Here is a 22,128-nt window from a genome sequence, read left to right on the forward strand (position 1 = left end):
CCCCTGCCTGGCCCCCAGGCTCAGGGGCAAGGGCCGGGAGAGAGCACCACCCCGAAGCGCTTTTCTCCCGGGCTTGGGAGCGTTGTGCGCGGCTGGCGGGAACAGCCGGCGAGAGTGCTTGCAAAGCGGCCTTTGGAGGCAGCCGGGGAGGTCTTCCAGCGGGAGAGGGCCGGTTGTGCTCAGAGGCCCCACAGGCCAGGGGCAGGACCCAGCAGGGCCCCTGCCCCTGGCCAGCCTTGCCCAGACCTTCCTGGCCTCCGGGGGTGCTGCCCCAGCAAGGGGCAGGCTGCGGGGACTGGGTCCAGACATGCCCGGGCGCCTCCCCAGGCTCATCCCCGCTGGTGCCTTTCCCCTGGGCCTAGGCCTCGCTTGAGGCCTCCTTGGAGAGGAGGTTGCTGGCAGGGGCTGTCTCCACACTGCAAGGTGCTGGAGCTCAGAGGGCCTCGTCAGAGGGAAGGGACCAGCAAGGGGCTGGATGCCCAAGACCTCTTTGGCCCAGCAGCCTCAGGGCAGCAGGGAGAGAAAGAGGCCCAGTGTGCCCCTAGGTCGGCTCTGCCCGTTCCCACAAAGGCGGCCAGCCCAGCAGCTGCCTGACAGACTCTGGCTCCCCCGAGCTCTCTGCCGGTGCAGGGGGCAGGAACAGACATGTGCATGTGGTTCTGCCTTGGCCTGGGAGTGTGGACCCCCTGCCTGGCCCCCAGGCTCAGGGGCAAGGGCCGGGAGAGAGCACCACCCCGAAGCGCTTTTCTCCCGGGCTCGGGAGCGTTGTGCGCGGCTGGCGGAAACAGCCGGCGAGAGTGCTTGCAAAGCGGCCTTTGGAGGCAGCCGGGGAGGTCTTCCAGCGGGAGAGGGCCGGTTGTGCTCAGAGGCCCCACAGGCCAGGGGCAGGACCCAGCAGGGCCCCTGCCCCTGGCCAGCCTTGCCCAGACCTTCCTGGCCTCCGGGGGTGCTGCCCCAGCAAGGGGCAGGCTGCGGGGACTGGGTCCAGACATGCCCGGGCGCCTCCCCAGGCTCATCCCCGCTGGTGCCTTTCCCCTGGGCCTAGGCCTCGCTTGAGGCCTCCTTGGAGAGGAGGTTGCTGGCAGGGGCTGTCTCCACACTGCAAGGTGCTGGAGCTCAGAGGGCCTCGTCAGAGGGAAGGGACCAGCAAGGGGCTGGATGCCCAAGACCTCTTTGGCCCAGCAGCCTCAGGGCAGCAGGGAGAGCAAGAGGCCCAGTGTGCCCCTAGGTCGGCTCTGCCCCTTCCCACACAGGCGGCCAGCCCAGCAGCTGCCTGACAGACTCTGGCTCCCCCGAGCTCTCTGCCGGTGCAGGGGGCAGGAACAGACGTGTGCACGTGGTTCTGCCTTGGCCTGGGAGTTTGGACCCCCTGCCTGGCCCCCAGGCTCAGGAGCAAGGGCCGGGAGAGAGCACCACCCCGAAGCGCTTTTCTCCCGGGCTCGGGAGCATTGTGCGCAGCTGGCGGGAACAACCGGCGAGAGTGCTTGCAAAGCGGCCTTTGGAGGCAGCCGGGGTGGTCTTCCATCGGGAGAGGGCCGGTTGTGCTCAGAGGCCCCACAGGCCAGGGGCAGGACCCAGCAGGGCCCCTGCCCCTGGCCAGCCTTGCCCAGACCTTCCTGGCCTCCGGGGGTACTGCCCCAGCAAGGGGCAGGCTGCGGGGACTGGGTCCAGACATGCCCGGGCGCCTCCCCAGGCTCATCCCCGCTGGTGCCTTTCCCCTGGGCCTAGGCCTCGCTTGAGGCCTCCTTGGAGAGGAGGTTGCTGCCAGGGGCTGTCTCCACACTGCAAGGGGCTGGAGCTCAGAGGGCCTCGTCAGAGGGAAGGGACCAGCAAGGGGCTGGATGCCCAAGACCTCTTTGGCCCAGCAGCCTCAGGGCAGCAGGGAGAGCAAGAGGCCCAGTGTGCCCCTAGGTCGGCTCTGCCCCTTCCCACACAGGCGGCCAGCCCAGCAGCTGCCTGACAGACTCTGGCTCCCCCGAGCTCTCTGCCGGTGCAGGGGGCAGGAACAGACGTGTGCATGTGGTTCTGCCTTGGCCTGGGAGTGTGGACCCCCTGCCTGGCCCCCAGGCTCAGGGGCAAGGGCCGGGAGAGAGCACCACCCCGAAGCGCTTTTCTCCCGGGCTTGGGAGCGTTGTGCGCGGCTGGCGGGAACAGCCGGCGAGAGTGCTTGCAAAGCGGCCTTTGGAGGCAGCCGGGGAGGTCTTCCAGCGGGAGAGGGCCGGTTGTGCTCAGAGGCCCCACAGGCCAGGGGCAGGACCCAGCAGGGCCCCTGCCCCTGGCCAGCCTTGCCCAGACCTTCCTGGCCTCCGGGGGTGCTGCCCCAGCAAGGGGCAGGCTGCGGGGACTGGGTCCAGACATGCCCGGGCGCCTCCCCAGGCTCATCCCCGCTGGTGCCTTTCCCCTGGGCCTAGGCCTCGCTTGAGGCCTCCTTGGAGAGGAGGTTGCTGGCAGGGGCTGTCTCCACACTGCAAGGTGCTGGAGCTCAGAGGGCCTCGTCAGAGGGAAGGGACCAGCAAGGGGCTGGATGCCCAAGACCTCTTTGGCCCAGCAGCCTCAGGGCAGCAGGGAGAGCAAGAGGCCCAGTGTGCCCCTAGGTCGGCTCTGCCCCTTCCCACACAGGCGGCCAGCCCAGCAGCTGCCTGACAGACTCTGGCTCCCCCGAGCTCTCTGCCGGTGCAGGGGGCAGGAACAGACGTGTGCATGTGGTTCTGCCTTGGCCTGGGAGTGTGGACCCCCTGCCTGGCCCCCAGGCTCAGGGGCAAGGGCCGGGAGAGAGCACCACCCCGAAGCGCTTTTCTCCCGGGCTTGGGAGCGTTGTGCGCGGCCTGCGGGAACAGCCGGCGAGAGTGCTTGCAAAGCGGCCTTTGGAGGCAGCCGGGGAGGTCTTCCAGCGGGAGAGGGCCGGTTGTGCTCAGAGGCCCCACAGGCCAGGGGCAGGACCCAGCAGGGCCCCTGCCCCTGGCCAGCCTTGCCCAGACCTTCCTGGCTTCTGGGGGTGCTGCCCCAGCAAGGGGCAGGCTGCGGGGACTGGGTCCAGACATGCCCGGACGCCTCCCCAGGCTCATCCCCGCTGGTGCCTTTCCCCTGGGCCTAGGCCTCGCTTGAGGCCTCCTTGGAGAGGAGGTTGCTGGCAGGGGCTGTCTCCACACTGCAAGGTGCTGGAGCTCAGAGGGCCTCGTCAGAGGGAAGGGACCAGCAAGGGGCTGGATGCCCAAGACCTCTTTGGCCCAGCAGCCTCAGGGCAGCAGGGAGAGCAAGAGGCCCAGTGTGCCCCTAGGTCGGCTCTGCCCCTTCCCACACAGGCGGCCAGCCCAGCAGCTGCCTGACAGACTCTGGCTCCCCCGAGCTCTCTGCCGGTGCAGGGGGCAGGAACAGACGTGTGCATGTGGTTCTGCCTTGGCCTGGGAGTGTGGACCCCCTGCCTGGCCCCCAGGCTCAGGGGCAAGGGCCGGGAGAGAGCACCACCCCGAAGCGCTTTTCTCCCGGGCTTGGGAGCGTTGTGCGCGGCTGGCGGGAACAGCCGGCGAGAGTGCTTGCAAAGCGGCCTTTGGAGGCAGCCGGGGAGGTCTTCCAGCGGGAGAGGGCCGGTTGTGCTCAGAGGCCCCACAGGCCAGGGGCAGGACCCAGCAGGGCCCCTGCCCCTGGCCAGCCTTGCCCAGACCTTCCTGGCCTCCGGGGGTACTGCCCCAGCAAGGGGCAGGCTGCGGGGACTGGGTCCAGACATGCCCGGGCGCCTCCCCAGGCTCATCCCCGCTGGTGCCTTTCCCCTGGGCCTAGGCCTCGCTTGAGGCCTCCTTGGAGAGGAGGTTGCTGGCAGGGGCTGTCTCCACACTGCAAGGTGCTGGAGCTCAGAGGGCCTCGTCAGAGGGAAGGGACCAGCAAGGTGCTGGATGCCCAAGACCTCTTTGGCCCAGCAGCCTCAGGGCAGCAGGGAGAGCAAGAGGCCCAGTGTGCCCCTAGGTCGGCTCTGCCCCTTCCCACACAGGCGGCCAGCCCAGCAGCTGCCTGACAGACTCTGGCTCCCCCGAGCTTTCTGCCGGTGCAGTGGGCAGGAACAGACGTGTGCATGTGGTTCTGCCTTGGCCTGGGAGTGTGGACCCCCTGCCTGGCCCCAAGGCTCAGGGGCAAGGGCCGGGAGAGAGCACCACCCCGAAGCGCTTTTCTCCCGGGCTTGAGAGCGTTGTGCGCAGCCTGCGGGAACAGCCGGCGAGAGTGCTTGCAAAGCGGCCTTTGGAGGCAGCCGGGGAGGTCTTCCAGCGGGAGAGGGCCGGTTGTGCTCAGAGGCCCCACAGGCCAGGGGCAGGACCCAGCAGGGCCCCTGCCCCTGGCCAGCCTTGCCCAGACCTTCCTGGCCTCCGGGGGTGCTGCCCCAGCAAGGGGCAGGCTGCGGGGACTGGGTCCAGACATGCCCGGGCGCCTCCCCAGGCTCATCCCCGCTGGTGCCTTTCCCCTGGGCCTAGGCCTCGCTTGAGGCCTCCTTGGAGAGGAGGTTGCTGGCAGGGGCTGTCTCCACACTGCAAGGTGCTGGAGCTCAGAGGGCCTCGTCAGAGGGAAGGGACCAGCAAGGGGCTGGATGCCCAAGACCTCTTTGGCCCAGCAGCCTCAGGGCAGCAGGGAGAGCAAGAGGCCCAGTGTGCCCCTAGGTCGGCTCTGCCCCTTCCCACACAGGCGGCCAGCCCAGCAGCTGCCTGACAGACTCTGGCTCCCCCGAGCTCTCTGCCGGTGCAGGGGGCAGGAACAGACGTGTGCATGTGGTTCTGCCTTGGCCTGGGAGTGTGGACCCCCTGCCTGGCCCCCAGGCTCAGGGGCAAGGGCCGGGAGAGAGCACCACCCCGAAGCGCTTTTCTCCCGGGCTTGGGAGCGTTGTGCGCGGCTGGCGGGAACAGCCGGCGAGAGTGCTTGCAAAGCGGCCTTTGGAGGCAGCCGGGGAGGTCTTCCAGCGGGAGAGGGCCGGTTGTGCTCAGAGGCCCCACAGGCCAGGGGCAGGACCCAGCAGGGCCCCTGCCCCTGGCCAGCCTTGCCCAGACCTTCCTGGCCTCCGGGGGTGCTGCCCCAGCAAGGGGCAGGCTGCGGGGACTGGGTCCAGACATGCCCGGGCGCCTCCCCAGGCTCATCCCCGCTGGTGCCTTTCCCCTGGGCCTAGGCCTCGCTTGAGGCCTCCTTGGAGAGGAGGTTGCTGGCAGGGGCTGTCTCCACACTGCAAGGTGCTGGAGCTCAGAGGGCCTCGTCAGAGGGAAGGGACCAGCAAGGGGCTGGATGCCCAAGACCTCTTTGGCCCAGCAGCCTCAGGGCAGCAGGGAGAGCAAGAGGCCCAGTGTGCCCCTAGGTCGGCTCTGCCCCTTCCCACACAGGCGGCCAGCCCAGCAGCTGCCTGACAGACTCTGGCTCCCCCGAGCTCTCTGCCGGTGCAGGGGGCAGGAACAGACGTGTGCATGTGGTTCTGCCTTGGCCTGGGAGTGTGGACCCCCTGCCTGGCCCCCAGGCTCAGGGGCAAGGGCCGGGAGAGAGCACCACCCCGAAGCGCTTTTCTCCCGGGCTTGGGAGCGTTGTGCGCGGCTGGCGGGAACAGCCGGCGAGAGTGCTTGCAAAGCGGCCTTTGGAGGCAGCCGGGGAGGTCTTCTAGCGGGAGAGGGCCGTTTGTGCTCAGAGGCCCCACAGGCCAGGGGCAGGACCCAGCAGGGCCCCTGCCCCTGGCCAGCCTTGCCCAGACCTTCCTGGCCTCCGGGGGTGCTGCCCCAGCAAGGGGCAGGCTGCGGGGACTGGGTCCAGACATGCCCGGACGCCTCCCCAGGCTCATCCCCGCTGGTGCCTTTCCCCTGGGCCTAGGCCTCGCTTGAGGCCTCCTTGGAGAGGAGGTTGCTGGCAGGGGCTGTCTCCACACTGCAAGGTGCTGGAGCTCAGAGGGCCTCGTCAGAGGGAAGGGACCAGCAAGGGGCTGGATGCCCAAGACCTCTTTGGCCCAGCAGCCTCAGGGCAGCAGGGAGAGCAAGAGGCCCAGTGTGCCCCTAGGTCGGCTCTGCCCCTTCCCACACAGGCGGCCAGCCCAGCAGCTGCCTGACAGACTCTGGCTCCCCCGAGCTCTCTGCCGGTGCAGTGGGCAGGAACAGACGTGTGCATGTGGTTCTGCCTTGGCCTGGGAGTGTGGACCCCCTGCCTGGCCCCAAGGCTCAGGGGCAAGGGCCGGGAGAGAGCACCAGCCCGAAGCGCTTTTCTCCCGGGCTTGAGATCGTTGTGCGCAGCCTGCGGGAACAGCCGGCGAGAGTGCTTGCAAAGCGGCCTTTGGAGGCAGCCGGGGAGGTCTTCCAGCGGGAGAGGGCCGGTTGTGCTCAGAGGCCCCACAGGCCAGGGGCAGGACCCAGCAGGGCCCCTGTCCCTGGCCAGCCTTGCCCAGACCTTCCTGGCCTCCGGGGATGCTGCCCCAGCAAGGGGCAGGCTGCGGGGACTGGGTCCAGACATGCCCGGGCGCCTCCCCAGGCTCATCCCCGCTGGTGCCTTTCCCCTGGGCCTAGGCCTCGCTTGAGGCCTCCTTGGAGAGGAGGTTGCTGGCAGGGGCTGTCTCCACACTGCAAGGGGCTGGAGCTCAGAGGGCCTCGTCAGAGGGAAGGGACCAGCAAGGGGCTGGATGCCCAAGACCTCTTTGGCCCAGCAGCCTCAGGGCAGCAGGGAGAGCAAGAGGCCCAGTGTGCCCCTAGGTCGGCTCTGCCCCTTCCCACACAGGCGGCCAGCCCAGCAGCTGCCTGACAGACTCTGGCTCCCCCGAGCTCTCTGCCGGTGCAGGGGGCAGGAACAGACGTGTGCATGTGGTTCTGCCTTGGCCTGGGAGTGTGGACCCCCTGCCTGGCCCCCAGGCTCAGGGGCAAGGGCCGGGAGAGAGCACCACCCCGAAGCGCTTTTCTCCCGGGCTTGGGAGCGTTGTGCGCGGCCTGCGGGAACAGCCGGCGAGAGTGCTTGCAAAGCGGCCTTTGGAGGCAGCCGGGGAGGTCTTCCAGCGGGAGAGGGCCGGTTGTGCTCAGAGGCCCCACAGGCCAGGGGCAGGACCCAGCAGGGCCCCTGCCCCTGGCCAGCCTTGCCCAGACCTTCCTGGCCTCCGGGGGTACTGCCCCAGCAAGGGGCAGGCTGCGGGGACTGGGTCCAGACATGCCCAGGCGCCTCCCCAGGCTCATCCCCGCTGGTGCCTTTCCCCTGGGCCTAGGCCTCGCTTGAGGCCTCCTTGGAGAGGAGGTTGCTGGCAGGGGCTGTCTCCACACTGCAAGGTGCTGGAGCTCAGAGGGCCTCGTCAGAGGGAAGGGACCAGCAAGGGGCTGGATGCCCAAGACCTCTTTGGCCCAGCAGCCTCAGGGCAGCAGGGAGAGCAAGAGGCCCAGTGTGCCCCTAGGTCGGCTCTGCCCCTTCCCACACAGGCGGCCAGCCCAGCAGCTGCCTGACAGACTCTGGCTCCCCCGAGCTCTCTGCCGGTGCAGGGGGCAGGAACAGACGTGTGCATGTGGTTCTGCCTTGGCCTGGGAGTGTGGACCCAGCGCCTGGCCCCCAGGCTCAGGGGCAAGGGCCGGGAGAGAGCACCACCCCGAAGCGCTTTTCTCCCGGGCTTGGGAGCGTTGTGCGCGGCTGGCGGGAACAACAGGCGAGAGTGCTTGCAAAGCGGCCTTTGGAGGCAGCCGGGGTGGTCTTCCATCGGGAGAGGGCCGGTTGTGTTCAGAGGCCCCACAGGCCAGGGGCAGGACCCAGCAGGGCCCCTGCCCCTGGCCAGCCTTGCCCAGACCTTCCTGGCCTCCGGGGGTACTGCCCCAGCAAGGGGCAGGCTGCGGGGCCTGGGTCCAGACATGCCCGGGCGCCTCCCCAGGCTCATCCCCGCTGGTGCCTTTCCCCTGGGCCTAGGCCTCGCTTGAGGCCTCCTTGGAGAGGAGGTTGCTGCCAGGGGCTGTCTCCACACTGCAAGGGGCTGGAGCTCAGAGGGCCTCGTCAGAGGGAAGGGACCAGCAAGGGGCTGGATGCCCAAGACCTCTTTGGCCCAGCAGCCTCAGGGCAGCAGGGAGAGCAAGAGGCCCAGTGTGCCCCTAGGTCGGCTCTGCCCCTTCCCACACAGGCGGCCAGCCCAGCAGCTGCCTGACAGACTCTGGCTCCCCCGAGCTCTCTGCCGGTGCAGGGGGCAGGAACAGACGTGTGCATGTGGTTCTGCCTTGGCCTGGGAGTGTGGACCCCCTGCCTGGCCCCCAGGCTCAGGGGCAAGGGCCGGGAGAGAGCACCACCCCGAAGCGCTTTTCTCCCGGGCTTGGGAGCGTTGTGCGCGGCTGGCGGGAACAGCCGGCGAGAGTGCTTGCAAAGCGGCCTTTGGAGGCAGCCGGGGAGGTCTTCCAGCGGGAGAGGGCCGGTTGTGCTCAGAGGCCCCACAGGCCAGGGGCAGGACCCAGCAGGGCCCCTGCCCCTGGCCAGCCTTGCCCAGACCTTCCTGGCCTCCGGGGGTGCTGCCCCAGCAAGGGGCAGGCTGCGGGGACTGGGTCCAGACATGCCCGGGCGCCTCCCCAGGCTCATCCCCGCTGGTGCCTTTCCCCTGGGCCTAGGCCTCGCTTGAGGCCTCCTTGGAGAGGAGGTTGCTGGCAGGGGCTGTCTCCACACTGCAAGGTGCTGGAGCTCAGAGGGCCTCGTCAGAGGGAAGGGACCAGCAAGGGGCTGGATGCCCAAGACCTCTTTGGCCCAGCAGCCTCAGGGCAGCAGGGAGAGCAAGAGGCCCAGTGTGCCCCTAGGTCGGCTCTGCCCCTTCCCACACAGGCGGCCAGCCCAGCAGCTGCCTGACAGACTCTGGCTCCCCCGAGCTCTCTGCCGGTGCAGGGGGCAGGAACAGACGTGTGCATGTGGTTCTGCCTTGGCCTGGGAGTGTGGACCCCCTGCCTGGCCCCCAGGCTCAGGGGCAAGGGCCGGGAGAGAGCACCACCCCGAAGCGCTTTTCTCCCGGGCTTGGGAGCGTTGTGCGCGGCTGGCGGGAACAGCCGGCGAGAGTGCTTGCAAAGCGGCCTTTGGAGGCAGCCGGGGAGGTCTTCCAGCGGGAGAGGGCCGGTTGTGCTCAGAGGCCCCACAGGCCAGGGGCATGTCCCCAGCAGGGCCCCTGCCCCTGGCCAGCCTTGCCCAGACCTTCCTGGCCTCCGGGGGGGTACTGCCCCAGCAAGGGGCAGGCTGCGGGGACTGGGTCCAGACATGCCCGGGCGCCTCCCCAGGCTCATCCCCGCTGGTGCCTTTCCCCTGAGGCCTAGGCCTCGCTTGAGGCCTCCTTGGAGAGGAGGTTGCTGGCAGGGGCTGTCTCCACACTGCAAGGTGCTGGAGCTCAGAGGGCCTCGTCAGAGGGAAGGGACCAGCAAGGGGCTGGATGCCCAAGACCTCTTTGGCCCAGCAGCCTCAGGGCAGCAGGGAGAGCAAGAGGCCCAGTGTGCCCCTAGGTCGGCTCTGCCCCCTTCCCACACAGGCGGCCAGCCCAGCAGCTGCCTGACAGACTCTGGCTCCCCCGAGCTCTCTGCCGGTGCAGGGGGCAGGAACAGACGTGTGCATGTGGTTCTGCCTTGGCCTGGGAGTGTGGACCCCCTGCCTGGCCCCCAGGCTCAGGGGCAAGGGCCGGGAGAGAGCACCACCCCGAAGCGCTTTTCTCCCGGCTTGGGAGCATTGGGCACGGCTGGCGGGAACAGCCGGCGAGAGTGCTTGCAAAGCGGCCTTTGGAGGCAGCCGGGGAGGTCTTCCAGCGGGAGAGGGCCGGTTGTGCTCAGAGGCCCCACAGGCCAGGGGCAGGACCCAGCAGGGCCCCTGCCCCTGGCCAGCCTTGCCCAGACCTTCCTGGCCTCCGGGGGTGCTGCCCCAGCAAGGGGCAGGCTGCGGGGACTGGGGTCCAGACATGCCCGGGCCGCCTCCCCAGGCTCATCCCCCGCTGGTGCCTTACCCCTGGGCCTAGGCCTCGCTTGAGGCCTCCTTGGAGAGGAGGTTGCTGGCAGGGGCTGTCTCCACACTGCAAGGTGCCGGAGCTCAGAGGGCCCTCGTCAGAGGGAAGGGACCAGTAAGGGGGCTGGATGCCCAAGACCTCTTGGCCCAGCAGCCTCAGGGCAGCAGGGAGAGCAAGAGGCCCAGTGTGCCCCTAGGTCGGCTCTGCCCCTTCCCACACAGGCGGCCAGCCCAGCAGCTGCCTGACAGACTCTGGCTCCTCCGAGCTCTCTGCCGGTGCAGGGGCCAGGAACAGACGTGTGCATGTGGTTCCTGCCTTGGCCTGGGAGTGTGGACCCCCTGCCTGGCCCCCAGGCTCAGGGGCAAGGGGCCGGGAGAGAGCATCACCCCGAAGCGCTTTTCTCCCGGGCTTGGGAGCGGTTGTGCGCGGCTGGCGGGAACAGCCGGCGAGAGTGCTTGCAAAGCGGCCTTTGGAGGCAGCCGGGGAGGTCTTCCAGCGGGAGAGGGCCGGTTGTGCTCAGAGGGCCCCACAGGCCAGGGGCAGGACCCAGCAGGGCCCCTGCCCCTGGCCAGCCTTGCCCAGACCTTCCTGGCCTCCGGGGGTACTGCCCCAGCAAGGGGCAGGCTGCGGGGACTGGGTCCAGACATGCCCGGGCGCCTCCCCAGGCTCATCCCCGCTGGTGCCTTTCCCCTGGGCCTAGGCCTCGCTTGAGGCCTCCTTGGAGAGGAGGTTGCTGGCAGGGGCTGTCTCCACACTGCAAGGTGCTGGAGCTCAGAGGGCCTCGTCAGAGGGAAGGGACCAGCAAGGGGCTGGATGCCCAAGACCTCTTTGGCCCAGCAGCCTCAGGGCAGCAGGGAGAGCAAGAGGCCCAGTGTGCCCCTAGGTCGGCTCTGCCCCTTCCCACACAGGCGGCCAGCCCAGCAGCTGCCTGACAGACTCTGGCTCCCCCGAGCTCTCTGCCGGTGCAGGGGGCAGGAACAGACGTGTGCATGTGGTTCTGCCTTGGCCTGGGAGTGTGGACCCCCCTGCCTGGCCCCCAGGCTCAGGGGCAAGGGCAGGGGAGAGAGCACCACCCCGAAGCGCTTTTCTCCCGGGCTTGGGAGCGTTGTGCGCGGCTGGCGGGAACAGCCGGCGAGAGTGCTTGCAAAGCGGCCTTTGGGGGCAGCCGGGGAGGTCTTCCAGCGGGAGAGGGCCGGTTGTGCTCAGAGGGCCCACAGGCCAGGGGCAGGACCCAGCAGGGCCCCTGCCCCTGGCCAGCCTTGCCCAGACCTTCCTGGCCTCCGGGGGTGCTGCCCCAGCAAGGGGCAGGCTGCGGGGACTGGGTCCAGACATGCCCGGGCGCCTCCCCAGGCTCATCCCCGCTGGTGCCTTTCCCCTGGGCCTAGGCCTCGCTTGAGGCCTCCTTGGAGAGGAGGTTGCTGGCAGGGGCTGTCTCCACACTGCAAGGTGCTGGAGCTCAGAGGGCCTCGTCAGAGGGAAGGGACCAGCAAGGGGCTGGATGCCCAAGACCTCTTTGGCCCAGCAGCCTCAGGGCAGCAGGGAGAGCAAGAGGCCCAGTGTGCCCCTAGGTCGGCTCTGCCCCTTCCCACACAGGCGGCCAGCCCAGCAGCTGCCTGACAGACTCTGGCTCCCCCGAGCTCTCTGCCGGTGCAGGGGGCAGGAACAGACGTGTGCATGTGGTTCTGCCTTGGCCTGGGAGTGTGGACCCCCTGCCTGGCCCCCAGGCTCAGGGGCAAGGGCCGGGAGAGAGCACCACCCCGAAGCGCTTTTCTCCCGGGCTTGGGAGCGTTGTGCGCGGCTGGCGGGAACAGCCGGCGAGAGTGCTTGCAAAGCGGCCTTTGGAGGCAGCCGGGGAGGTCTTCCAGCGGGAGAGGGCCGGTTGTGCTCAGAGGCCCCACAGGCCAGGGGCAGGTCCCAGCAGGGCCCCTGCCCCTGGCCAGCCTTGCCCAGACCTTCCTGGCCTCCGGGGGTACTGCCCCAGCAAGGGGCAGGCTGCGGGGACTGGGTCCAGACATGCCCGGGCGCCTCCCCAGGCTCATCCCCGCTGGTGCCTTTCCCCTGGGCCTAGGCCTCGCTTGAGGCCTCCTTGGAGAGGAGGTTGCTGGCAGGGGCTGTCTCCACACTGCAAGGTGCTGGAGCTCAGAGGGCCTCGTCAGAGGGAAGGGACCAGCAAGGGGCTGGATGCCCAAGACCTCTTTGGCCCAGCAGCCTCAGGGCAGCAGGGAGAGCAAGAGGCCCAGTGTGCCCCTAGGTCGGCTCTGCCCCTTCCCACACAGGCGGCCAGCCCAGCAGCTGCCTGACAGACTCTGGCTCCCCCGAGCTCTCTGCCGGTGCAGGGGGCAGGAACAGACGTGTGCATGTGGTTCTGCCTTGGCCTGGGAGTGTGGACCCCCTGCCTGGCCCCCAGGCTCAGGGGCAAGGGCCGGGAGGGAGCACCACCCCGAAGCGCTTTTCTCCCGGGCTTGGGAGCATTGGGCACGGCTGACGGGAACAGCCGGCGAGAGTGCTTGCAAAGCGGCCTTTGGAGGCAGCCGGGGAGGTCTTCCAGCGGGAGAGGGCCGGTTGTGCTCAGAGGCCCCACAGGCCAGGGGCAGGACCCAGCAGGGCCCCTGCCCCTGGCCAGCCTTGCCCAGACCTTCCTGGCCTCCGGGGGTGCTGCCCCAGCAAGGGGCAGGCTGCGGGGACTGGGTCCAGACATGCCCGGGCGCCTCCCCAGGCTCATCCCCGCTGGTGCCTTACCCCTGGGCCTAGGCCTCGCTTGAGGCCTCCTTGGAGAGGAGGTTGCTGGCAGGGGCTGTCTCCACACTGCAAGGTGCTGGAGCTCAGAGGGCCTCGTCAGAGGGAAGGGACCAGCAAGGGGCTGGATGCCCAAGACCTCTTTGGCCCAGCAGCCTCAGGGCAGCAGGGAGAGCAAGAGGCCCAGTGTGCCCCTAGGTCGGCTCTGCCCCTTCCCACACAGGCGGCCAGCCCAGCAGCTGCCTGACAGACTCTGGCTCCTCCGAGCTCTCTGCCGGTGCAGGGGCCAGGAACAGACGTGTGCATGTCGTTCTGCCTTGGCCTGGGAGTGTGGACCCCCTGCCTGGCCCCCAGGCTCAGGGGCAAGGGCCGGGAGAGAGCATCACCCCGAATCGCTTTTCTCCCGGGCTTGGGAGCGTTGTGCGCGGCTGGCGGGAACAGCCGGCGAGAGTGCTTGCAAAGCGGCCTTTGGAGGCAGCCGGGGAGGTCTTCCAGCGGGAGAGGGCCGGTTGTGCTCAGAGGCCCCACAGGCCAGGGGCAGGACCCAGTAGGGCCCCTGCCCCTGGCCAGCCTTGCCCAGACCTTCCTGGCCTCCGGGGGTACTGCCCCAGCAAGGGGCAGGCTGCGGGGACTGGGTCCAGACATGCCCGGGCGCCTCCCCAGGCTCATCCCCGCTGGTGCCTTTCCCCTGGGCCTAGGCCTCGCTTGAGGCCTCCTTGGAGAGGAGGTTGCTGGCAGGGGCTGTCTCCACACTGCAAGGTGCTGGAGCTCAGAGGGCCTCGTCAGAGGGAAGGGACCAGCAAGGGGCTGGATGCCCAAGACCTCTTTGGCCCAGCAGCCTCAGGGCAGCAGGGAGAGCAAGAGGCCCAGTGTGCCCCTAGGTCGGCTCTGCCCCTTCCCACACAGGCGGCCAGCCCAGCAGCTGCCTGACAGACTCTGGCTCCCCCGAGCTCTCTGCCGGTGCAGGGGGCAGGAACAGACGTGTGCATGTGGTTCTGCCTTGGCCTGGGAGTGTGGACCCCCTGCCTGGCCCCCAGGCTCAGGGGCAAGGGCCGGGAGAGAGCACCACCCCGAAGCGCTTTTCTCCCGGGCTTGGGAGCGTTGTGCGCGGCTGGCGGGAACAGCCGGCGAGAGTGCTTGCAAAGCGGCCTTTGGAGGCAGCCGGGGAGGTCTTCCAGCGGGAGAGGGCCGGTTGTGCTCAGAGGCCCCACAGGCCAGGGGCAGGACCCAGCAGGGCCCCTGCCCCTGGCCAGCCTTGCCCAGACCTTCCTGGCCTCCGGGGGTGCTGCCCCAGCAAGGGGCAGGCTGCGGGGACTGGGTCCAGACATGCCCGGGCGCCTCCCCAGGCTCATCCCCGCTGGTGCCTTTCCCCTGGGCCTAGGCCTCGCTTGAGGCCTCCTTGGAGAGGAGGTTGCTGGCAGGGGCTGTCTCCACACTGCAAGGTGCTGGAGCTCAGAGGGCCTCGTCAGAGGGAAGGGACCAGCAAGGGGCTGGATGCCCAAGACCTCTTTGGCCCAGCAGCCTCAGGGCAGCAGGGAGAGCAAGAGGCCCAGTGTGCCCCTAGGTCGGCTCTGCCCCTTCCCACAAAGGCGGCCAGCCCAGCAGCTGCCTGACAGACTCTGGCTCCCCCGAGCTCTCTGCCGGTGCAGGGGGCAGGAACAGACATGTGCATGTGGTTCTGCCTTGGCCTGGGAGTGTGGACCCCCTGCCTGGCCCCCAGGCTCAGGGGCAAGGGCCGGGAGAGAGCACCACCCCGAAGCGCTTTTCTCCCGGGCTCGGGAGCGTTGTGCGCGGCTGGCGGAAACAGCCGGCGAGAGTGCTTGCAAAGCGGCCTTTGGAGGCAGCCGGGGAGGTCTTCCAGCGGGAGAGGGCCGGTTGTGCTCAGAGGCCCCACAGGCCAGGGGCAGGACCCAGCAGGGCCCCTGCCCCTGGCCAGCCTTGCCCAGACCTTCCTGGCCTCCGGGGGTGCTGCCCCAGCAAGGGGCAGGCTACGGGGACTGGGTCCAGACATGCCCGGGCGCCTCCCCAGGCTCATCCCCGCTGGTGCCTTTCCCCTGGGCCTAGGCCTCGCTTGAGGCCTCCTTGGAGAGGAGGTTGCTGGCAGGGGCTGTCTCCACACTGCAAGGTGCTGGAGCTCAGAGGGCCTCGTCAGAGTGAAGGGACCAGCAAGGGGCTGGATGCCCAAGACCTCTTTGGCCCAGCAGCCTCAGGGCAGCAGGGAGAGCAAGAGGCCCAGTGTGCCCCTAGGTCGGCTCTGCCCCTTCCCACACAGGCGGCCAGCCCAGCAGCTGCCTGACAGACTCTGGCTCCCCCGAGCTCTCTGCCGGTGCAGGGGGCAGGAACAGACGTGTGCACGTGGTTCTGCCTTGGCCTGGGAGTGTGGACCCCCTGCCTGGCCCCCAGGCTCAGGGGCAAGGGCCGGGAGAGAGCACCACCCCGAAGCGCTTTTCTCCCGGGCTTGGGAGCGTTGTGCGCGGCTGGCGGGAACAGCCGGCGAGAGTGCTTGCAAAGCGGCCTTTGGAGGCAGCCGGGGAGGTCTTCCAGCGGGAGAGGGCCGTTTGTGCTCAGACGCCCCACAGGCCAGGGGCAGGACCCAGCAGGGCCCCTGCCCCTGGCCAGCCTTGCCCAGACCTTCCTGGCCTCCGGGGGTGCTGCCCCAGCAAGGGGCAGGCTGCGGGGACTGGGTCCAGACATGCCCGGGCGCCTCCCCAGGCTCATCCCCGCTGGTGCCTTTCCCCTGGGCCTAGGCCTCGCTTGAGGCCTCCTTGGAGAGGAGGTTGCTGGCAGGGGCTGTCTCCACACTGCAAGGTGCTGGAGCTCAGAGGGCCTCGTCAGAGGGAAGGGACCAGCAAGGGGCTGGATGCCCAAGACCTCTTTGGCCCAGCAGCCTCAGGGCAGCAGGGAGAGCAAGAGGCCCAGTGTGCCCCTAGGTCGGCTCTGCCCCTTCCCACACAGGCGGCCAGCCCAGCAGCTGCCTGACAGACTCTGGCTCCCCCGAGCTCTCTGCCGGTGCAGTGGGCAGGAACAGACGTGTGCATGTGGTTCTGCCTTGGCCTGGGAGTGTGGACCCCCTGCCTGGCCCCAAGGCTCAGGGGCAAGGGCCGGGAGAGAGCACCACCCCGAAGCGCTTTTCTCCCGGGCTTGAGAGCGTTGTGCGCAGCCTGCGGGAACAGCCGGCGAGAGTGCTTGCAAAGCGGCCTTTGGAGGCAGGCGGGGAGGTCTTCCAGCGGGAGAGGGCCGGTTGTGCTCAGAGGCCCCACAGGCCAGGGGCAGGACCCAGCAGGGCCCCTGCCCCTGGCCAGCCTTGCCCAGACCTTCCTGGCCTCCGGGGGTGCTGCCCCAGCAAGGGGCAGGCTGCGGGGACTGGGTCCAGACATGCCCGGGCGCCTCCCGAGGCTTATCCCCGCTGGTGCCTTTCCCCTGGGCCTAGGCCTCGCTTGAGGCCTCCTTGGAGAGGAGGTTGCTGGCAGGGGCTGTCTCCACACTGCAAGGTGCTGGAGCTCAGAGGGCCTCGTCAGAGTGAAGGGACCAGCAAGGGGCTGGATGCCCTAGACCTCTTTGGCCCAGCAGCCTCAGGGCAGCAGGGAGAGCAAGAGGCCCAGTGTGCCCCTAGGTCGGCTCTGCCCCTTCCCACACAGGCGGCCAGCCCAGCAGCTGCCTGACAGACTCTGGCTCCCCCGAGCTCTCTGCCAGTACAGGGGGCAGGAACAGACGTGTGCATGTGGTTCTGCCTTGGCCTGGGAGTGTGGACCCCCTGCCTGGCCCCCAGGCTCAGGGGCAAGGGCCGGGAGAGAGCACCACCCCGAAGCGCTTTTCTCCCGGGCTTGGGAGCGTTGTGCGCGGCTGGCGGGAACAGCCGGCGAGAGTGCTTGCAAAGCGGCCTTTGGAGGCAGCCGGGGAGGTCTTCCAGCGGGAGAGGGCCGGTTGTGCTCAGAGGCCCCACAGGCCAGGGGCAGGACCCAGCAGGGCCCCTGCCCCTGGCCAGCCTTGCCCAGACCTTCCTGGCCTCCGGGGGTACTGCCCCAGCAAGGGGCAGGCTGCGGGGACTGGGTCCAGACAGGCCCGGGCGCCTCCCCAGGCTCATCCCCGCTGGTGCCTTTCCCCTGGGCCTAGGCCTCGCTTGAGGCCTCCTTGGAGAGGAGGTTGCTGGCAGGGGCTGTCTCCACACTGCAAGGTGCTGGAGCTCAGAGGGCCTCGTCAGAGGGAAGGGACCAGCAAGGGGCTGGATGCCCAAGACCTCTTTGGCCCAGCAGCCTCAGGGCAGCAGGGAGAGCAAGAGGCCCAGTGTGCCCCTAGGTCGGCTCTGCCCCTTCCCACACAGGCGGCCAGCCCAGCAGCTGCCTGACAGACTCTGGCTCCCCCGAGCTCTCTGCCGGTGCAGGGGGCAGGAACAGACGTGTGCATGTGGTTCTGCCTTGGCCTGGGAGTGTGGACCCCCTGCCTGGCCCCCAGGCTCAGGGGCAAGGGCCGGGAGAGAGCACCACCCCGAAGCGCTTTTCTCCCGGGCTTGGGAGCGTTGTGCGCGGCCTGCGGGAACAGCCGGTGAGAGTGCTTGCAAAGCAGCCTTTGGAGGCAGCCGGGGAGGTCTTCCAGCGGGAGAGGGCCGGTTGTGCTCAGAGGCCCCACAGGCCAGGGGCAGGACCCAGCAGGGCCCCTGCCCCTGGCCAGCCTTGCCCAGACCTTCCTGGCCTCCGGGGGTACTGCCCCAGCAAGGGCCAGGCTGCGGGGACTGGGTCCAGACATGCCCGGGCGCCTCCCCAGGCTCATCCCCGCTGGTGCCTTTCCCCTGGGCCTAGGCCTCGCTTGAGGCCTCCTTGGAGAGGAGGTTGCTGGCAGGGGCTGTCTCCACACTGCAAGGTGCTGGAGCTCAGAGGGCCTCGTCAGAGGGAAGGGACCAGCAAGGGGCTGGATGCCCAAGACCTCTTTGGCCCAGCAGCCTCAGGGCAGCAGGGAGAGCAAGAGGCCCAGTGTGCCCCTAGGTCGGCTCTGCCCCTTCCCACACAGGCGGCCAGCCCAGCAGCTGCCTGACAGACTCTGGCTCCCCCGAGCTCTCTGCCGGTGCAGGGGGCAGGAACAGACGTGTGCATGTGGTTCTGCCTTGGCCTGGGAGTGTGGACCCCCTGCCTGGCCCCCAGGCTCAGGGGCAAGGGCCGGGAGAGCGCACCACCCCGAAGCGCTTTTCTCCCGGGCTTGGGAGCGTTGTGCGCGGCTGGCGGGAACAGCCGGCGAGAGTGCTTGCAAAGCGGCCTTTGGAGGCAGCCGGGGAGGTCTTCCAGCGGGAGAGGGCCGGTTGTGCTCAGAGGCCCCACAGGCCAGGGGCAGGACCCAGCAGGGCCCCTGCCCCTGGCCAGCCTTGCCCAGACCTTCCTGGCCTCCGGGGGTACTGCCCCAGCAAGGGGCAGGCTGCGGGGACTGGGTCCAGACATGCCCGGGCGCCGCCCCAGGCTCATCCCCGCTGGTGCCTTTCCCCTGGGCCTAGGCCTCGCTTGAGGCCTCCTTGGAGAGGAGGTTGCTGGCAGGGGCTGTCTCCACACTGCAAGGGGCTGGAGCTCAGAGGGCCTCGTCAGAGGGAAGGGACCAGCAAGGGGCTGGATGCCCAAGACCTCTTTGGCCCAGCAGCCTCAGGGCAGCAGGGAGAGCAAGAGGCCCAGTGTGCCCCTAGGTCGGCTCTGCCCCTTCCCACACAGGCGGCCAGCCCAGCAGCTGCCTGACAGACTCTGGCTCCCCCGAGCTCTCTGCCGGTGCAGGGGGCAGGAACAGACGTGTGCATGTGGTTCTGCCTTGGCCTGGGAGTGTGGACCCCCTGCCTGGCCCCCAGGCTCAGGGGCATGGGCCGGGAGAGAGCACCACCCCGAAGCGCTTTTCTCCCAGGCTTGGGAGCGTTGTGCGCGGCTGGCGGGAACAGCCGGCGAGAGTGCTTGCAAAGCGGCCTTTGGAGGCAGCCGGGGAGGTCTTCCAGCGGGAGAGGGCCGGTTGTGCTCAGAGGCCCCACCGGCCAGGGGCAGGACCCAGCAGGGCCCCTGCCCCTGGCCAGCCTTGCCCAGACCTTCCTGGCCTCCGGGGGTGCTGCCCCAGCAAGGGGCAGGCTGCGGGGACTGGGTCCAGACATGCCCGGGCGCCTCCCCAGGCTCATCCCCGCTGGTGCCTTTCCCCTGGGCCTAGGCCTCGCTTGAGGCCTCCTTGGAGAGGAGGTTGCTGGCAGGGGCTGTCTCCACACTGCAGGGTGCTGGAGCTCAGAGGGCCTCGTCAGAGGGAAGGGACCAGCAAGGGGCTGGATGCCCAAGACCTCTTTGGCCCAGCAGCCTCAGGGCAGCAGGGAGAGCAAGAGGCCCAGTGTGCCCCTAGGTCGGCTCTACCCCTTCCCACACAGGCGGCCAGCCCAGCAGCTGCCTGACAGACTCTGGCTCCCCCGAGCTCTCTGCCGGTGCAGGGGGCAGGAACAGACGTGTGCATGTGGTTCTGCCTTGGCCTGGGAGTGTGGACCCCCTGCCTGGCCCCCAGGCTCAGGGGCAAGGGCCGGGAGAGAGCACCACCCCGAAGCGCTTTTCTCCCGGGCTTGAGAGCGTTGTGCGTGGCCTGCGGGAACAGCCGGCGAGAGTGCTTGCAAAGCGGCCTTTGGAGGCAGCCGGGGAGGTCTTCCAGCGGGAGAGGGCCGGTTGTGCTCAGAGGCCCCACCGGCCAGGGGCAGGACCCAGCAGGGCCCCTGCCCCTGGCCAGCCTTGCCCAGACCTTCCTGGCCTCCGGGGGTTCTGCCCCAACAAGGGGCAGGCTGCGGGGACTGGGTCCAGACATGCCCGGGCGCCTCCCCAGGCTCATCCCCGCTGGTGCCTTTCCCCTGGGCCTAGGCCTCGCTCTAGGCCTCCTTGGAGAGGAGGTTGCTGGCAGGGGCTGTCTCCACACTGCAAGGTGCTGGAGCTCAGAGGGCCTCGTCAGAGGGAAGGGACCAGCAAGGGGCTGGATGCCCAAGACCTCTTTGGCCCAGCAGCCTCAGGGCAGCAGGGAGAGCAAGAGGCCCAGTGTGCCCCTAGGTCGGCTCTGCCCCTTCCCACACAGGCGGCCAGCCCAGCAGCTGCCTGACAGACTCTGGCTCCCCCGAGCTCTCTGCCGGTGCAGGGGGCAGGAACAGACGTGTGCATGTGGTTCTGCCTTGGCCTGGGAGTGTGGACCCCCTGCCTGGCCCCCAGGCTCAGGGGCAAGGGCCGGGAGAGAGCACCACCCCGAAGCGCTTTTTTCCCGGGCTTGGGAGCGTTGTGCGCGGCTGGCGGGAACAGCCGGCGAGAGTGCTTGCAAAGCGGCCTTTGGAGGCAGCCGGGGAGGTCTTCCAGCGGGAGAGGGCCGGTTGTGCTCAGAGGCCCCACAGGCCAGGGGCAGGACCCAGCAGGGCCCCTGCCCCTGGCCAGCCTTGCCCAGACCTTCCTGGCCTCCGGGGGTACTGCCCCAGCAAGGGGCAGGCTGCGGGGACTGGGTCCAGACATGCCCGGGCGCCTCCCCAGGCTCATCCCCGCTGGTGCCTTTCCCCTGGGCCTAGGCCTCGCTTGAGGCCTCCTTGGAGAGGAGGTTGCTGGCAGGGGCTGTCTCCACACTGCAAGGTGCTGGAGCTCAGAGGGCCTCGTCAGAGGGAAGGGACCAGCAAGGGGCTGGATGCCCAAGACCTCTTTGGCCCAGCAGCCTCAGGGCAGCAGGGAGAGCAAGAGGCCCAGTGTGCCCCTAGGTCGGCTCTGCCCCTTCCCACACAGGCGGCCAGCCCAGCAGCTGCCTGACAGACTCTGGCTCCCCCGAGCTCTCTGCCGGTGCAGGGGGCAGGAACAGACGTGTGCATGTGGTTCTGCCTTGGCCTGGGAGTGTGGACCCCCTGCCTGGCCCCCAGGCTCAGGGGCAAGGGCCGGGAGAGAGCACCACCCCGAAGCGCTTTTTTCCCGGGCTTGGGAGCGTTGTGCGCGGCTGCCGGGAACAGCCGGCGAGAGTGCTTGCAAAGCGGCCTTTGGAGGCAGCCGGGGAGGTCTTCCAGCGGGAGAGGGCCGGTTGTGCTCAGAGGCCCCACAGGCCAGGGGCAGGACCCAGCAGGGCCCCTGCCCCTGGCCAGCCTTGCCCAGACCTTCCTGGCCTCCGGGGGTACTGCCCCAGCAAGGGGCAGGCTGCGGGGACTGGGTCCAGACATGCCCGGGCGCCTCCCCAGGCTCATCCCCGCTGGTGCCTTTCCCCTGGGCCTAGGCCTCGCTTGAGGCCTCCTTGGAGAGGAGGTTGCTGCCAGGGGCTGTCTCCACACTGCAAGGTGCTGGAGCTCAGAGGGCCTCGTCAGAGGGAAGGGACCAGCAAGGGGCTGGATGCCCAAGACCTCTTTGGCCCAGCAGCCTCAGGGCAGCAGGGAGAGCAAGAGGCCCAGTGTGCCCCTAGGTCGGCTCTGCCCCTTCCCACACAGGCGGCCAGCCCAGCAGCTGCCTGACAGACTCTGGCTCCCCCGAGCTCTCTGCTGGTGCAGGGGGCAGGAACAGACGTGTGCATGTGGTTCTGCCTTGGCCTGGGGGTTTGGAAACCCTGCCTGGCCCCCAGGCTCAGGGGAAGGGCCGGGAGAGAGCACCACCCCGAAGCGCTTTTCTCCCGGGCTTGAGAAAGTTGTGCGCGGCCTGCGGGAACAGCCGGCGAGAGTGCTTGCAAAGCGGCCTTTGGAGGCAGCCGGGGAGGTCTTCCAGCGGGAGAGGGCCGGTTGTGCTCAGAGGCCCCACAGGCCAGGGGCAGGACCCAGCAGGGCCCCTGCCCCTGGCCAGCCTTGCCCAGACCTTCCTGGCCTCCGGGGGTACTGCCCCAGCAAGGGGCAGGCTGCGGGGACTGGGTCCAGACATGCCCGGGCGCCTCCCCAGGCTCATCCCCGCTGGTGCCTTTCCCCTGGGCCTAGGCCTCGCTTGAGGCCTCCTTGGAGAGGAGGTTGCTGGCAGGGGCTGTCTCCATACTGCAAGGTGCTGGAGCTCAGAGGGCCTCGTCAGAGGGAAGGGACCAGCAAGGGGCTGGAGGCCCAAGACCTCTTTGGCCCAGCAGCCTCAGGGCAGCAGGGAGAGCAAGAGGCCCAGTGTGCCCCTAGGTCGGCTCTGCCCCTTCCCACACAGGCGGCCAGCCCAGCAGCTGCCTGACAGACTCTGGCTCCCCCGAGCTCTCTGCCGGTGCAGGGGGCAGGAACAGACGTGTGCATGTGGTTCTGCCTTGGCCTGGGAGTGTGGACCCCCTGCCTGGCCCCCAGGCTCAGGGGCAAGGGCCGGGAGAGAGCACCACCCCGAAGCGCTTTTCTCCCGGGCTTGGGAGCGTTGTGCGCGGCTGGCGGGAACAGCCGGCGAGAGTGCTTGCAAAGCGGCCTTTGGAGGCAGCCGGGGAGGTCTTCCAGGGGGAGAGGGCCGGTTGTGCTCAGAGGCCCAACCGGCCAGGGGCAGGACCCAGCAGGGCCCCTGCCCCTGGCCAGCCTTGCCCAGACCTTCCTGGCCTCC

The sequence above is a fragment of the Cervus elaphus genome, unplaced genomic scaffold (assembly GCF_910594005.1).
Source record: "Cervus elaphus unplaced genomic scaffold, mCerEla1.1, whole genome shotgun sequence".
Classification (NCBI taxonomy): domain Eukaryota; kingdom Metazoa; phylum Chordata; class Mammalia; order Artiodactyla; family Cervidae; genus Cervus; species Cervus elaphus.